Below are 16,577 nucleotides of genomic sequence, written 5' to 3'. Positions count from 1 at the left end.
AAACAATATTCAGTCTAACAGATACACTGAGAGTTCTGTTTCTTCAGGATAGTCATTTGCTAAGCACATTTTTGCTTGTTAATGTTTTGAAATGCTAAACTGAACTGGAAGTGCAGCAAGCCGAAGCAACAAATTTGGTAAATAATCGTTTAATAAGACACTGTGTAACTAAAATGTCAAACGCCCATCTTAAGCCATTTTCACATCAGCTTTGCACCATTTCAGGAGAACCAGGTTGTGAAACTCAGCAGACACACTCCTACACAACTTCACTGGTTTCAAAAGAGGATACCTGTAAGGATACACTCAGCAAAGGGTGTGTAGTCATATGTACTTGTTGCTGCAAATAAATATAAAGAAGAAGAAGAAAAACACCTGAAGTGAGCCTGAAATGAAGAGATAATCTGAACGAAGATGATTAGTGAATAAACAGGAACTTTCCAAGTAGTCATCACTTGTTGTGACATACCCACCTGAAAGTTGTATGTGATTAATAAATGTGCTCACACTTGCCTGCAGTTTTCCCGCAGGCTACATTTTACTCAGGCTGGTGGGTAGCTGTAAGTTCCTGATGATCCTGAACACCTTACATCGAGAGCATTCTCAAGCGTAAGCCTAAAATTTTGGCCAATTCAAACGAGCCACTTTGAACTCAACGCTGCACATCCTCGGGCCCCCAGCACCACACCTGCGAAATGTGGATGAACTGGATAAGGGAAAGATATACCGCCAGACACACAAGCATATAAAGTTCACAAGTTTCATTCTGAATGTGAGCATCTGTAAAGGATCTGTCTGCCTACAATTTGAAAAGTTTAAGGTGGTCGTTGTTGTTAACTGCTCTGCTGAGGTATCGCAGTGGCACGCACTCCACAACAATAAGTAGGCAACGGTCCTTCGTCATTGGACATCGAAGTATATTTGAAAACGTATGTTTTCATTTTAGATTTTTACTTTTTCCATCCGTCCAAGAGACGGTCACTTTGTTAATTCCTTTGCTCTTGTTTTTAAAGTTCAGCCGCCGTTCACCATCTAGCTCCAGGCTTTCCCATCTCATCGCCGAGTCTGACACACTCCAACTCCGCTGTATTGGGCGACAGCTGACGATTGCAGTCCTTCGTCTGCTCTGGAGAACAACTGTGAGCTGGAGGGCCACTCTAACTAGAACCTGCAGCAGGTGGAGAACTGCTTCATTATCCGCTATGCCGAGCTCAGCGGCTCTGCAGAGCAGAACAAGGACTACCGTCGCCAGCTGGCGTCCACGACAGCGGCTTTGGAGTTCATCTGTAGGATAACTGACTCACTGAGGAAAAAGTTGTTTATTGTTACTTTATTCTGCATAAAATAAATGGCAAATAAAATATTTGCAGAGGAGAAAGTCGACTACATTAAGGAAGATTATGTGCGTGCAGATCTGTGGAAAACAATCCAACTCCAACTTGGTCCGAGTGGACTAGGACATAGAAGTAAGAACTAGTCATTTGCAGTCTCTGCATTAGTCCATGTGCACATCCACAAACAAATATTATGTCAGCAAAAGGTAGAATGCATTTAGATTTTTTTTCCCTTGAAGGAGTCTGCAGTGTCAGAGACAGGCCAAAGTAACTAACTAAAAAGAAATCATGAATGAAGAAGGTGTTTTGTACACTTCAACATCACAATCCAAAATAGAACTGGCAACAGCAACACATCTCTACCTACAGAGCAACACGGGAACAAAAACATTACACTGTGTACTCCTGTCATTTCTTAGAAACCTTCTTAGAAAGCCGAACTAAATTAAAGGGTGAATTACTTTGTAATGTGATTGGGGAGAGATTCGTTTTTGTCACATGTCCCCAGCACTGTAAAATCTTTAAAGTGCTTTGCAGTGCTTGGCACTTCCTGAAATCATGAATCTTTTACTTTAACTGGTCTTCCCGGATAATTTTTCATCTTCTCACTGCTACATTTTTTAAAAATAGCTGAGCTATTTTTGAGTCTGAAATCCCACTACCTGAGTACGCTTGACCACTGCCCACAGGTGCAAACCTCCAGTCTGTACATTAGCAGTCAGATCATGAGAAGAGTTTCCCTTCCTCGCACTACACAACACTCAGCCCAGCATTTTGTTACTGTGCACCACTGACCAGAAATAAAGGTCGAACTTGAAGTGTCCCGCAGGTAAATTATTAATGGCTTGTTTTCTTTTCCTTCCCGCACCCTTGCTCTGCCTCTATTCATCTCCTCTCCCCTTTTTCTCATGCCTTGATTGTTGTTTTCTCACCATCGTCCTGCCATCCCCACCTTCTCCTCCTTCTGCCGCTCTCTCTGCGTCCTCCCTCCCTCTTTTTCTCTTTCGAAGTGTAGCGTAGATATGGTGCTATTTTTAGCCTTTGTAAGATAGGGAGAGAGATCGTACTTAGCTAACACGTACTCTCCACAAGGCCTTTATTGGAGACCTGTCATAGACGTGTGAGAGACAACGGTTTTCAGTTAACACATAAGAGGGTGTCGTGTGTTTCCACTGCGCGTATAGCTTAGCTATACATAAATATAGCTAAGCTACTCTCCTTCCGGTAGACAGGAACGTCCTACGTGGCATGGACATTTGTTACAGATACAATCTTTGATTCAAATAAAAATAAAGAGTGCCACCACAACAAAAATTCAAAGCACATTACAAACTAAATTATACAGTTATGATGGGTTAACATTTGTGTGTGTCTAAAATTAACAGTCGCTGCCAATAATTTCCATGGCAAAATTCGGAAGGTGAGAAAATACACAAATGAACTAACAACTGTTTTAATATTAACCTTCATGTTAAGTAAATCGCCTTTAGCTCACAGCTGGAAATAGTCTGCTTTAGGTGGGTTCAGACTACAGGAAGTAGTCTGTGGTTTAGGTAAGCTGCCCAGATACAATGTGCAGAAGATGACACACACAATGCCCTTCCATTGGCAGTAAAATACCACCTGCACTATTCTCACGTCGGCTTAATTCACACATCACACGGACTGTTAAATGATGTCACGGCAGAGCTTAGACATTTGCGTTATTTGGCTGTTAATGTCTTTAAATTCAAGGCTGCAGTGGATCTACGAAAAAGGGCATTAGACTCTGGGAGACCTGTGAAGGTGTCCTGTGGCTTTTGGCACCAATACCAGAAGTTCCTGTGAGTTGCAAGTTACGTGCTCCAACGCATTTACCAACATCCTGTTGCTGGGTCGTGGCTGGTCCTTAGAACACTGTGGTGCTCAAAACGGCTAACTGGGAGCCAGCTAACTGTCTGCAGATCCAGTGCTTATCAAAGTTCCAACATTAAACATTTTAATTAGAATAAAATCTAAATATCGAGTTTTCCAATTCCATTTCGCTTTTTTTTTTTTTCTCAGAAAACTGGAGGAGTCTTACCAGCTCAATAACCATTAACAGCCCCTTGAAGCTGTAGACAAGCCGAGCCTGAATACCTGATGGTTACCTGAGCAGGTAGCCGAGTCCAACAGGAGATGATATTTCATCCTAGGGATCCTATATAGCGCTGATCTGTCCCAAACAGCAGCATGTTTACACAGTGTGCTTAAACAAAATCAAAGCCTTCTTTTTGGGTAAAGTCTGATGTGCTCGACAACAGCTAAAAATACACAATCAACAGCTATAAAAAGCATCTAAAAGCGGAGCATGAGAGGAATAGGACATTTTATCTCACTTTGCATCAAATCAATATTTAAATTTTGGCCCCTTTCCCTCCACAGAGAGCCTGCGAATGTCACCGCCTGTTTACTACGACTCGGATCTCGCAGGACTAACAGACTCATTGGAAGTGAGAGAAAGAAAATGAGAGGGGTGGATAAGGTTTAAAAAGCAAAACCTGATTTAACTAAAGACACTCCCCCTGCCTGAACTGAGCTCGAGCACACGGAGAGACTTCTTTCTGCTTCCTAGCTTGGCCGAAACATGTGCATAGCTATATTTAAGCTGATATCGTATTTATTTTTATTATTTCGTTCCAATGTACAGCACTTTGTGTCAGCTGTGGTTGTTTTAAAGTGCTTTATAAATAAAGATGGATGGATGGATGGATGATAAGTCCAGCAGTGAACAAGTTAATTTCCAAATTAAGTGCAGTTTTTTTTTCCTGCAACCGATCAACTGGTTAAAGAGCGTCAACTGTGTTTCACTGCAGCCTGCGTGTAAAAGTAAGCTGACGGAGGTTTGCACAAAAAAGCCTTTGTGACATCATAACAACAACAATGTGACCTCAGAGGGTAACCGGAGGGGCAGCCAATATAACGTAGCACACCCGGCCAGTGTGCTGCTCAACACTGCCGTGGTGAGGTGGGGGGTTACAAGCTTTGGGAGTCCACCACTACCCCGAGTTGAGCGATGCTGCTGGTGACACGGGGAAAAGGAGCTAGTGATGTGTGTTTATGTGTGCGTATACATATATGTGAGTGTGATAAAGTGATATGGGGGGTCGGTGTGGCATTTAAGGGAAAGGAGTGAATTAAGTTGACGAGGTGGTCACATAACAGCCGGGTTCAGGCAGAGTTGAAGCCACTTGCTTGCTACGCTGCAGCTGGTAACATTTACCTCATCCTCTACCCCATAAATGTGTGTGTGTGTGTGTGTGTGTGTGTGTGTGTGTGTGTGTGTGTGTGTGTGTGTGTGTGTGTGTGTGTGTGTGCGTAAAACTCTAAAACACATAAACTAGGTCTGGATTTTACAATGGAAAATAAGTAAAAAAACAGAACTCCCCTTGTTAGAGACACACACACCCCCCTCTGAGGACCCCTTTAACAGGCATCTGTTAACTAAGAGCAAAGAGAAAGGTGAACCTAACCTCCTCCCGACCCAAAAGTCTGACTCTCCTTTTGATTGGGGCTCACAGAAAGGTCACCGATTGTGTTTTTCTAACTTTTAAACAGCCATCCACACACTATGCTACACTATAACGTCACCGACCACAAAAAGCGATTCTTCCCTGCGCTTCACCGAAAATGTTTGACTTTGTCAAAAAAATCCAGCTAAACTCTGCGTGCACCCAGAAAAAGAAGAGAGGCAGGAGAGGAAAATCTAAAAGTTTGCCACACTTTAGATTTGAATGCATTCTGTGACCTCAACAGCTGAGATAATATAGAAACAGACTATGCTGACACTTTAAACCTGACGATCCGTGCCATTATTAAACTTCAGGGGTGGCGTTTTATTATAAAGTGACTACATTTGATTAATTTGCCAATTTATTCATATGATCTCTGAATCAATACAGCAAAGCGCACACAAAAATAAGCGATCGACCGCATTACGTGTCTCGTCTTGTGGTGACTGCAGCTGCTAGATGAGGGCGCATGTGGCCTCCCATGTGTCATGTACCCACTCAGCTCTTTTCCTCTTCACTGTAATTTTTTTTGTGCCGTCCTAATAAACTCACTGTCACTTGTGTCCGCTGTATGGCACAAGTGTGTGTCAACACAACCAAATACTGTTAATATCATTCTAACACAAATCTTTAAAGCATAACAGTGCATGGCCCAAGTCTATTGAGGACATGTCCTTGCTCACCCACATTTGTCTTCTGACAGCGATACAAAGACGTGAACAACAACTGGACCCCTCAGGATGAATTTTAATCAAACTGGTGATGTTTTCACATTTTCTCTACAAGCAATTTGTCCTCTTTTTTTTTTTTAAACTTTACGACAAAAACAAGCCGAAACCTCAATTACATCCTCAGCCTCAGGTGCAGTCGCTTATTAGGAAAATGAAACCATTATGACGAACACACTAAACATTATAACTGCGAAACGTCAGCACTGTCGTTATGTACAAACACGCCGGCGACAACGTCGCAAGCTGTAGAGCTGCGATTCAGCGGGCATTCATCACACAGTGCCTCGCTATTAATATCATCCAACAAAGATTACTGTTAGACTCAATTTCCTACAATGTGTAGTGCGATGAAGCGCCGTGATTCCTCGGTGCGCGGGATTGTTTAGTGCACACTGTGTGCTGCGCCGAGTCTAGTCAGCGCCTGCAAACATGCAGCAGAGCCCCCCCAAGGGATGCTGCTGCAGCCCTCTGAGGGGAGAGGAGAGAAAGTGAGAGAGGAGAGGAGGTGGGAGAAGCCCCAGGTAGCCTCACAGCAATGCACCATTAGAGAAAGGAAAACACAAAGCCAAGCTCTGCTGCTCTCTTCTTCTCCAGCCACCGTGCCCCCCTCTCTCTGTCTCTCTCTTGCACTGACCAGCTAAATATTTTATCAGCTGGCAAAAGAACCTACAAGCCCCAAGGCCAGGGGCTTCTTTTTTGTTTGTTTCTTTATTGAGGAAAGTAACTGTGTGTGTGCGTGCGTGCGTGTCAGAGACGAGGTGGAGGCAGGGCCGAGTTTGTTCACCGACCACAGCGTCACTGAAGTGCTTTTGATTGGTCACTTTGAAGTAGTTCTTCTGTTCTCTCTCTTTCTGTCTGTCTTTCCCTCCCTCTCTCCTGCTTTCTCTCTCTCTCCTCCTCTCTCCCTCCGTACATCCTATGTGCAGCATGCTGCTCGGTTCAGAGCTGGATGAACGACCTTGAGCAGGCGCACAGGGCTGTGTTGCCATGGCAACGAAGCCTCGCACAACCAGTAACAGCTGGATGCAACAGCACTCCCTGAATTTTAGCGGGAGTCGCCACGTTAATAACGACTCTCTATGTCTCCTCCCCCCTCGTCTACTCTTCGCTCTCCCCTATGTATCCACCCCCCCCCAGCCTAACACTACCATCCACCCACCCACCCACACGCACACACACACACACGCACACACACACACAATAAAGAGCTACTATCGTAAGAATACAGTCTTTCAGATTTTAACACATAAACTTATTTAGTTAAAGTGCAATGACCCAGACATCAGAAAAAGTTAAAAAGAAAAAGTCTCAGCCAGGAGACAAAAACACACTCAAGAAGACAAAGGTTGAGGTGAACCGGGGCGAGAAGAGAAGACAGAAATCAAGAGTGAACCACAAGTAAGAAAACAAAAGACAGAACACGGAGAAGCGCACCGAGATAGGCACTTGACATTCTTCTCACAGAAGAAATAGCTCTCAGAAAAATAAAGCGGCAGAGGACATGAGCTGCACCGAGGCATTCTGGGGAAAGAAAGGAAACAGAAACCAAGGATACACTCTGACAGTCCATCAGATCATCCCTCTCCCTCTGTGTGTCTCGCTATCTATCATTGCTCAAACTATGTTTGATATTTAGTGATTCTATTATCACATAAACAGTTTTTCAGCTACCTGCTTTTACACAAAATTAATTTTTCTACAGGCTCAATTACACAGCTGACTCCAGATCAGTGTTAAAAGATATGCAGTAAGTGTGGTTAAATTATTGGTCATTCTAAATTGCTCATAGGTGTGAATGTGAGTATGAATGGTTGTCTGTTTCTCTGTGTTGGCCCTGCATCCGGTCCAGGGTGTACCCCGCCTCTCACCCTATGGTAGCTGCGAAAGGCACCAGGGCGCTCATGACCCTGGAAGACTGAATGGATGAATGGATGGATATTAACATGTTAATTTTCCCCAATAAAGAAATTATGTAACTGGTCACTGCTTAACTCTTACTAGTCAATGATATTAAAAAGCCAAAAGCAAAAGTTCAACAAATGAGGTCTGTTTTCCAGCGTTAGGTTTGACAGTGCTTGCCTTTGACACACAAGAAAAGGAACTATATAAACAGGTGTTTATATAAATGTTAAGGTCAAAGTTATAAAACAATTGACGTAACCATGACAGATCCTCACGGCCTTGGTTTTAGAGGGCCGGCCTTGTACTGAACACCCTCTGCCACTCCCTGTGCCGCTCCCACTCATTAGTTTTGCTCACGTTAGCAATAAGAATAACATATTTCAAAAATACCAAAAGCTCTTGTAGTTAAATCCACTCATTAAAACGAAACATTTTAAGTCAGTATTCTTTAGTATAGAACGTTGCTTTTTGGGTAAGAATTTGATTTTCAGTTTGAGTTTTATTACAGTCTTTTTTTAAAAATTTGCATTTAGTGTCACAACTTGGGTCACTTTTCTTATGCAAGAGCTCTCCTCTGAAAAGGAAGCACACCTCTTTCTAGACTGTTCAGCGAGCTGCAGCATCCAGGTGCCATGTGAGAAAAAAAAGAAAAAAGAAAAAGTAAGAGACATTGTGTTTCTTTCAGTGTTTTCTAATGTTCTAGGCTACATAAAGCCCTCTTGCGCTTAGTAGTAAATTAGTTATTTGCACACACACTCACAAAAAAGTGTGACTTGCACTTGGAAGTGTGTCAGTCTCCAAAGTAACTGGCAAACAAGCTGTTTCATCGTCCTGCAGACAAAAGATCAAAACTTGCACAGAACTTGTATTTGGTTGGGATTTGATTTAAAATCCACAGAGGTAAAGTTAAAAAAATGTTATAACTGTCCAAATACTCAAGACGTTACCAAACTGTGTGTGTGTGTATAAATAAATAAATAAATAAATAAATAAATATATATATATATATATATATATATATTATATTTTTTTTTTTTTTTTTTTTTTTTTTTTTGGTAGGCGTTATGTGTCGCAGCATATTTTGAAAATAATGATCAGTGATACTGCAGCTCGACACCGAGAAATCAGAGAAATCTGTGTCGCCATGATTTCTTCTTGTATCGTCTTTAATCATGGAAGCACAACAGCGCTCCTTCACATTGACTGTGGGTAGAATTTCTGGTTTAAAACTGTTAGCTTGAAGATAAAATATAACATATTTGGTACCAAACATAAATCCCTTGTCTACCTCCAATTTGTCATCAGATGAATAGCTGTAGTATGTGACTCTTGATAACTTGCTGGTTTCTGACTCAGAAGGAGATCCATACTGACTAGAACTATGTGCTTGTTTGAGATCAGTCACTGAATTTATGCAGCACTTTTTTAGTGCATTACACTACAAGCCACAGTTTAGCTTTTCACATATTAAGATAGCTATTTACTTATTTTACTAAAACACTTTTCTATGCTCATGCTGTCCTGTGTTTGGTAGTGTAGAGCAAAATGTGTCTGTAGCACCACCTGCCAGATGTAAGTTTATATCTAAATGTTTGGATTGACAATCTTGTTAGAACTGGCCGTCCACTAAACCGCTGATCTCACTGTTGGCCAAGACGTTTTGTACTGAAAACACACAAGTGGAACAAATGAATGAATCTGTGTGTGTTATCGGCAGTGCCGCATGTGATTTTAATCATCTTTCTGTAATGCAGTAATGTAACGCATTACTGTCCTATATTGAGTAATCAGATTACAGTTACAATTATGTAATTATTTGTGTTATAAAAGGTTCTTTAATTATCTGCACAATGGGTGAAAAAAACAAAACAAAACAAAAATACAAATTTTCATTTTCCTGCTTCTTTTTTCTTGCACAACAAACAGCACATTTCAGTTTGGACATGGACATTACTTTTATTTTTATTGCAAAAAAGCACAAGAGCCTGACAAAAGTAAAGTGCAAACTCCATCCAGGATAGAAACAACTATCCACTACTGCTAATACAACACTGGGTCTACACAGAAGGATCTCCATGACAGAACCCAGAGTGACTTTACAGCTGAGTGTATGCAGATCCCAGCCCAGCAGCCAGAACCTGATCTTCAACAGGCTCTGGCTGCCTGTCGTTGGCTGTGATGAGTTTGTGTAAGTGTATGGGACTGTAGCCCATGGTTTATACTGTTAACTGGTAATTATGTGACAACGCATTTCAGGGCACGCAAAAGTAATTATGAATAGTTTCAAAAATTACTTTCTCCAGGAAGTAATTAAGTAACATCATAGATTACTTTAGAAAAAAAGTAATGAGTAATGTGAAGGGTTTTTTTTACTTTTTCTGACTAGTGACCCAAACAGAGGTTCCTACCCATATGGAAAAGAAATAGTAAAAACTTATATGATTTACTCATGAAAGTGGCCACTTTCTCATTACTTTCATATATTGTTTTAGTAAGTATCCAAAACATACAAGTTTCATTTTTCAAGGGATCTTATATCTGTTTTCACTCTTGTATGCTTTTCATACAAGTTTCACACAAGACAGATACAAACTTTATATGATTTATATATATCTTTTCCATATGGGGAGATACAGCATTGAAGCACGTCAATAATTACATTAAGCCCCTGTCACACGGGCCAAGATCAGTCAGTGAAGCCCTGGCAGCTTCCAGCTAGGGAAAAACCTGTAGTCTCTGACAGCTGGTGAGTGGTTGTGTGAAGCTGATTTTTCTTACTACATGGAACTGGTTCACAAAGAGGTATATAGTGCTTCATTTGCAATTGCTTTGGTTGCTAGCAGATTATCGTGGTTGTCTATAGTTTGTATGGAAGAAGCTGACATGTCTCCAAATACCAATTACTCACTAAGTGGCGCAACATGAGAGTTGCCTTAAGGTGCTTTATATTGCAAAGCGAATACCCTACAATAATAGAGAAAATCCCCAACAATCAGACGATCCCCTATAAGTAAGAACTTGGCAACAGTGGGAAGGAAAAACTCCCTTTTAACAGGAAGAAATCTCAGCAGCCAACTCCTGTGAAAGGAACAGAGAACGTTCTGGTTCACTGGTTTCTAGTCTTTTGGTTTCTTTGTTAATGTTCTGGTTTCTGTCTGTGTTTCTTAGTTGCTTTGTCTCCCCTGTCTGCTGTGTCCCCTTGTCAAGTCCATGTCTGTGTTATGTTTCCTGTTTTACTTTGAAAGTCCCTGTCTCATGTTAATGTACCTGGTTTTGCTTCCCTTGTCTCGTTAGCCCTGATTTGCCTCAGCTGTGTTTGCCTCCTGCCTCTCATTCTGCTTGCTCCCTCTGTGTATTTAAGCCTTGTGTTTCTCTGTGTCAGTGTCGCAATCTACCATCTTATTATGCTGTGTGTTCTGCCTGTCAGCTTTTGTAGTTTTCAGTTTTGTTTTATAATAAATCTAAGTTTGAGTTTACCTTCCATCTCTGTGAGTCTGCACTTTGGGTCCTCTTTACCACCGCTCCTGCCTGCACACGGCCTACACATGACAAAAGTTGCTACTTCTGTAACGTGTACGGTGGTGTAGGCACAGCTTTTACTTTGAAAGTAAACATTTTCCATTTCTTGTTTGCATCATGCTTTTATAAGTTAAACTCCTGCTCGGTGGTTAGTTAGCAGCTGGGATAACAAGCAAAAGATTCCGGTGCGATTCCAGAAGGAGTGACCCCTTGTAATGATGGGAGAAACCAAAAGTACTTTTTGCAGACAAGATGAAAACTTTGGTGACTGTAGCAATCTACAAACAACGAGAGCAATCACAAGGTTTTCAGTGCAGCTCTCTCTTTGCAACTGATGCTGCACAGCATCAGCCAGGAACTGCACGCCAACCAATCAAGGAGGGTCAATTTCTCTAAAAATCTTCGGTTTCTAGGGAGAGTCACCAAATGGTCTCCAGGTCTCAGGTTTAGGTCTTGATCTGAAGGTTTGCAGGTAGCATCATGTGTATTTAAAGATGCACTATGTGCACATCCTGCAACCATCATCCATTAGGTATCTGACTTCTACTGAATTCAAAATAATTTTCAAATTACAAATTATTAAGAAATCTTGGAAACATTGAAAATGTAACTGATCTTTTTAATGAAGAATCACTCTTAAACTATATCAAAATGAATATAATTCAAGTCACATTACGCAAAGGCACTGAACTAAAGATGCAGCATCATGATGGGGAGTAGATTTGGGCTTTTAGTGAAGGGCAAACATGCAGCAGAGTAGTCATTTAAGCTTAACTGTCCCGGTTTACTCATTGGTAAAAGCCAGAGTTGGAATTGAAAATTAAATTTGATGAACTGTCGAGCCCTAGAGCGTCCCGTTTTATAACATAAACATGCAAGTAGCCCAGTAGGTTTATGTGTAATAAGAGTATGATTATAAATATTTCTTCATCACACAACACAAGCATTATTTAGCTCAGTAATCCAACTTGAAAACAAGTCTTTTTAAATTCTACTAAAGGGTTATTGAGGAAAAATATATTTCTATACCCGAATGTAAAGTAGATTTTTGTACGCTTATTGAAACTTAAAATACTTTATTGTCAGTGAGGTCAAAATATCATTTGGAAAAAAAACCCCTGCAAATCAGATGCCCCAGTATTCATCGCTGGAGTGTTGATGTTTAAGTAAAAGACAGGTGGACAAAAATGAGTGAGATTTAAATATGAGCACCCGCTCCTCTACAGAGTGAAATCAATGAGAGCTGGTGAAGATTATTTCCTGTTTAACACATACTGACATGTCAGAGAGGGGCCCCAGCAACAACAGGACAACAGTTAGCTCACTACTCTGGAGCTGGGGGAGGCAAGGGGACAGCGAGAGACATGCCACAGAGAGAAGAAAGAAAATGGCAAAGAATGTGAACAATCTGAGGCAGAAAACTTCCTGAGTCCACAATAGAGGTGGAAAACACACACACACACACACACACACACACACACACACACACACAAAACCCCAGAAACAAGCGAGCAAAGTCGAGGTGGGTAAAAACGAGATTGACCAAACACCAGGACGCAGACAAAAGATGAGAAATACCAGGTGGAATTCCAGCAAGAGGCTCCACCTGAGCCCCTCCCCTTTCGGTACACACCCCCCTCCTTCCTCCTCTACACACACACTCACAGATTCCCAAGCTCCCAGGCTAATATGTGATGTCCTGCTTCTCTGCTTCAGCCTCACGAGCCCTGCCCCCAGTGCCTGACCCAGTCACCAGCATCCCCTGCTAACCTCTGTCCCCTTTTTCCCCATTCAGCAAACATAATGCATCACTGTCACCCTCCTCCTCCTTGTCAATGCATTCATCCCGCCATGCGCTTGGCGAAACCCCTCATGAGTCCTGGCGGCTCGCTCACAGCACCTCCCTGTTCCCATTGCCTTCGGTTCCTTGTGAGCAGGTTGTAGGCGTGTGTGCGACAGCACGTGTGCAGAGACTTGGTCCACAGAGTTGACTGTAAATCTGTCAGAAGATGGGTGCCGTGCAACGAGACAACGGCTCCTTGCTGCGACACCCAACCCCCCCCTCACTTGGGCAACAGACGCATTTGGGGCACAGAGCTGAAACAATTACTGTTAATAATAAATTCCTGATTAAAACCCCGTCACGAGCAGCAGCCAGACAGTTTGGAGAGCATTTGACTAACTATACATCAATTAAATTAGGAGAATAGAGCTTTCAGTAAGTGGCTTAACAGGACTGAATATGAAACATCAGTAAGATAAACAGAAGAAGCTAACTGGCCTGAAAGTGTTTATTTTAGTTGTCCTGTCATCCATTATTTACTAAATAATTTTTTTTCTGTAAAAATAAAGTCCACCTCTGTTTGCCAAAGCCCAATGTCACAAATTTAACTGCCCCAAAACCCAAGTTTACTACCATTACCAAACAAGAATTTAGAACGGGCAATCCTAATGGATCAAATATGAAGTCCATCATATTTTTTTCATATTTTTTTAACTAACAAGGACACCCTCAGCCTAACATTAAAGTAAGTTATGGTCCAAAGTGTCTACCACTGAGCTACTTACAAGTTGCAAATGAAAAGCAATGTTTGAAGTCAAAGAATGATAGGCAAATGTTTCCCTGCAGAGTTTGCATGCTATTCTCTCGGAGTCATGCCCTTCCTCTCGAAATGATCCCACACTTTGGACTTCCTGCCTGATGTGTGTAATTACTATCTAACTATAACGTCTGTTTGCAACTCAGTTTTCTTCCCCTTAATCGACCAACAAACGAACCAACATCTGATCAACAAACTCTTCCCATTGGCTAATATTTAGTTGACTGTTAGTTTGTTGTATAACTGAATATTTCAGCCAATTAAAATAGTTCAGATTGTTATAGTAGCTGAAACTTGAACCCATTTTTATTTTCATGTAAACCTTTCGGGGGGAAAAGGGGCCGTCAACAATAACCAGTTAGACATTATAATGTCATGCATCACTAAATAAGCATGGGGAATTCTCTGGTTGCAGCATCTCATCTGTGACTCGCTGCAAACTGACATCTTTTGAGAAGGACATATGTGAGTGTTGATCTGTCACTGTCTTTAACCTTTAAATATTTTATATCTTATAAAAGAGACTAATGAAAACTATCGTTGTTAGCTGCAGCCACGTTTGGACACGCATCTAAATTTAGACAGCGACTTCAATATAATCAACTCAGCCTCACATCCCTCACCTGCAGCATCACTCCGATTCAACCTCTGTTTACACACACTGAACTGTAAGGCTGCTATTATCCAGTGTGAGCTGGGGCTCTGGTGTCATGCTCAAGGACACAGCGCTTTCCGGCGTACGCACACACACACACTTACACCACCGGCTGGCTGTTTCAGGGATCAAACCGTGCACCTTCATAATTGCAGAGCAGCGGGTACGCACAGGGCCACGTTGCTGCCCCCTGCAGATATACAGTTAGAGACATTACTGAGGATGAAGCAGATGGCAGGAGGGGTTATGAAGGACCTAACAGGAAAAAGACACCATCACGACGAGCATTCACCGTATCACCTCACACATTTTAAGGCAATGCATGACCCCTTCGTGCACTGCTGACGTGCACACTGGAGACACACGCCGTAGACCGGCTGCACTTTATTTATTTGAATTTAATCGGTCTTGCAGGCTGGCTTAGCGGCTGGTTGACTGACGGACGGTCACCGTCGTCTGCCTCCTTCCTGCAGCGCACGTTTGTTGTAAAGCGACCAGTAGCAATACAGCGGGAGCCGCTTTCACATACAGTACGCAGCCGAGTGTGTTTGCACGCTCCTGCTCATCAAACATCCCGGTCCAAATTCCCTCACGTTGCGACGGCACTGGGCTCAGCTGTTTCCCACCGACTGTCGCGGACAGCGAGCATCAACCGGTTTAAAACAAACAAAAAAAATAAATCACCCCGTGATTTTGCGTTCAAGCGCGAGCGTGCGAGCCCAAAGCATGTGCTGTCCCAAAACTTATTCATGTTCTGCAGCAAATCTACTGGAGGCACTATTGCGATCCAGCGGCTCGTGCGTAAACTGGCGAGCTTGTGCGATCAAGTTAAGTTTATGAAATGTGCCAAACGTTCAGCCGTGCTGCAAATAAGCATGGCACCGAAACACGCACCGCATCACCGTTACAAACCGAGGGCAAATGTTTTCTGTCATTTACTTTTAAAAAAATAATAAAATAAAATATGTATTCTGTGCCCTCCGCACCGCGCCGATGCCAATATTGTGTGCGCACTGCCGCTGGAAACCCAAGTCAAGACATTTCCGTCCTCTATTGAAATGCAAACCAAACGCAAAGTCTGGTCAAACTGACTGAATAGGAGCGCGCGTGCTGCACGTACTTACCTCGTGGACGTGACTCTCTCCCGAATCGATAATTTCTTCTTTACACCATTAACTCTCCGCCATCTTCGGCTCTGTTTGTTTAAATGGGAAACACTCCCGAAGCCCAAGAAGCCAGTTCTGTAAGTTGAGGCGTCGCTGAGACTTGTGGGTAAACGAGTTCTTTCTAGACGAGCCCCGCGCTTCCGGATGGCTCGTCCAACCCGGATACGGACTACAGGCAGACTCCACCACCACACGGGGGAAGGAGGAGGAGTGGAAGGTAGAGGTGGAGGTGGAGGAGCAGGCACCGTCTGTCTAGCAGCGTACAGACGGATGTGAGCGACGAGAGGGAAGATGCCACAGTGTGTGTTATCAGTTAACCTCACTGCACGAAAAGCAAACAGCTGACTTGTTTGTGTTGATGGGAGGAGCTACAGGCTGCAAATATCCAGACTTTTTTTTTTAGCCAAAAGAGGGCGTTTGGATTGAAGGGGTGATAGAAAAGAGCGAACTTGAGAGCAAATAAGGACGCAGAGGTCCTGTCCTTGCCTTGTGCAAAAAAAAGTTCACTTGGATAAATAAAAGCCGCCTCTGTGTGGTCCTCATTGAAAGAGTTTGGAACAGTTTAACATTTGTTTTGCATATTTAACCACACCACTTCCTATAATTGTGCTTTTCTGTTTTGAATATGATACTCAAATTTAGTTTGTTTCTTTTTTTTTTTTAAACGTTGTGTTCATTGATTTGAAGAAACAAAGAAAGCGATATTGCTAAATAAATAATTCCATAGAAACATATTGTCAATAACTAGTGAAAACTTTATGCATTTAGTTATTATTTTATGGACTTTTATGGACTTGTCGCCATTGTTTTTGCACTTGCACCGATTTCATCTGGATCCTTCCTAACTGATCTCAATGAACATCAAGTCTGCACTTGTTGTTGGTAGTTGATGTCAGGTGTCATCGGAGGGATTGCGGTATAGTATACTTAAAATAGGAGCAAGTTTCAGTAATCTGCTTGACGTTCAAGCCCTCATGCAAACTAAAGCCACCTACAATGTTGTATAAATACTGAGCCTATCCCATCTACGGTAGGCCGGGAGGCGGGGCACACCCTGGGCAGCTCTCCAGTCTGACGTTCAACCATTAAAACTTTTTTTGGTGTTGTTTCTTCAGGATAACAAGTAAATAACTGCAACTT

At 42.3% G+C, this 16,577-nt stretch overlaps 1 protein-coding gene across 1 annotated transcript in view; it reads right to left on the bottom strand.

Annotated features, from left to right (window-relative positions):
• LOC102295757 (nuclear receptor coactivator 3) overlaps positions 1–15,731 on the bottom strand; it is a 64,953-nt gene extending 49,222 nt beyond the window's left edge. The window contains exon 1 of the mRNA XM_005926171.2: positions 15,396–15,731. The gene's annotated coding sequence lies outside the window, so the exon portion shown is untranslated. The remainder of the gene's footprint in view (positions 1–15,395) is intronic.
• Positions 15,732–16,577: the final 846 nt, after the last annotated feature.

This window comes from Haplochromis burtoni, unplaced genomic scaffold (assembly GCF_018398535.1).
Source record: "Haplochromis burtoni strain Fernald_Lab_line unplaced genomic scaffold, NCSU_Asbu1 Contig_91, whole genome shotgun sequence".
NCBI classification, from domain to species: domain Eukaryota; kingdom Metazoa; phylum Chordata; class Actinopteri; order Cichliformes; family Cichlidae; genus Haplochromis; species Haplochromis burtoni.
The sequence above is the reverse complement of the archived record's forward strand: the minus strand, read 5'-3'. Positions and strand labels throughout refer to the sequence as shown.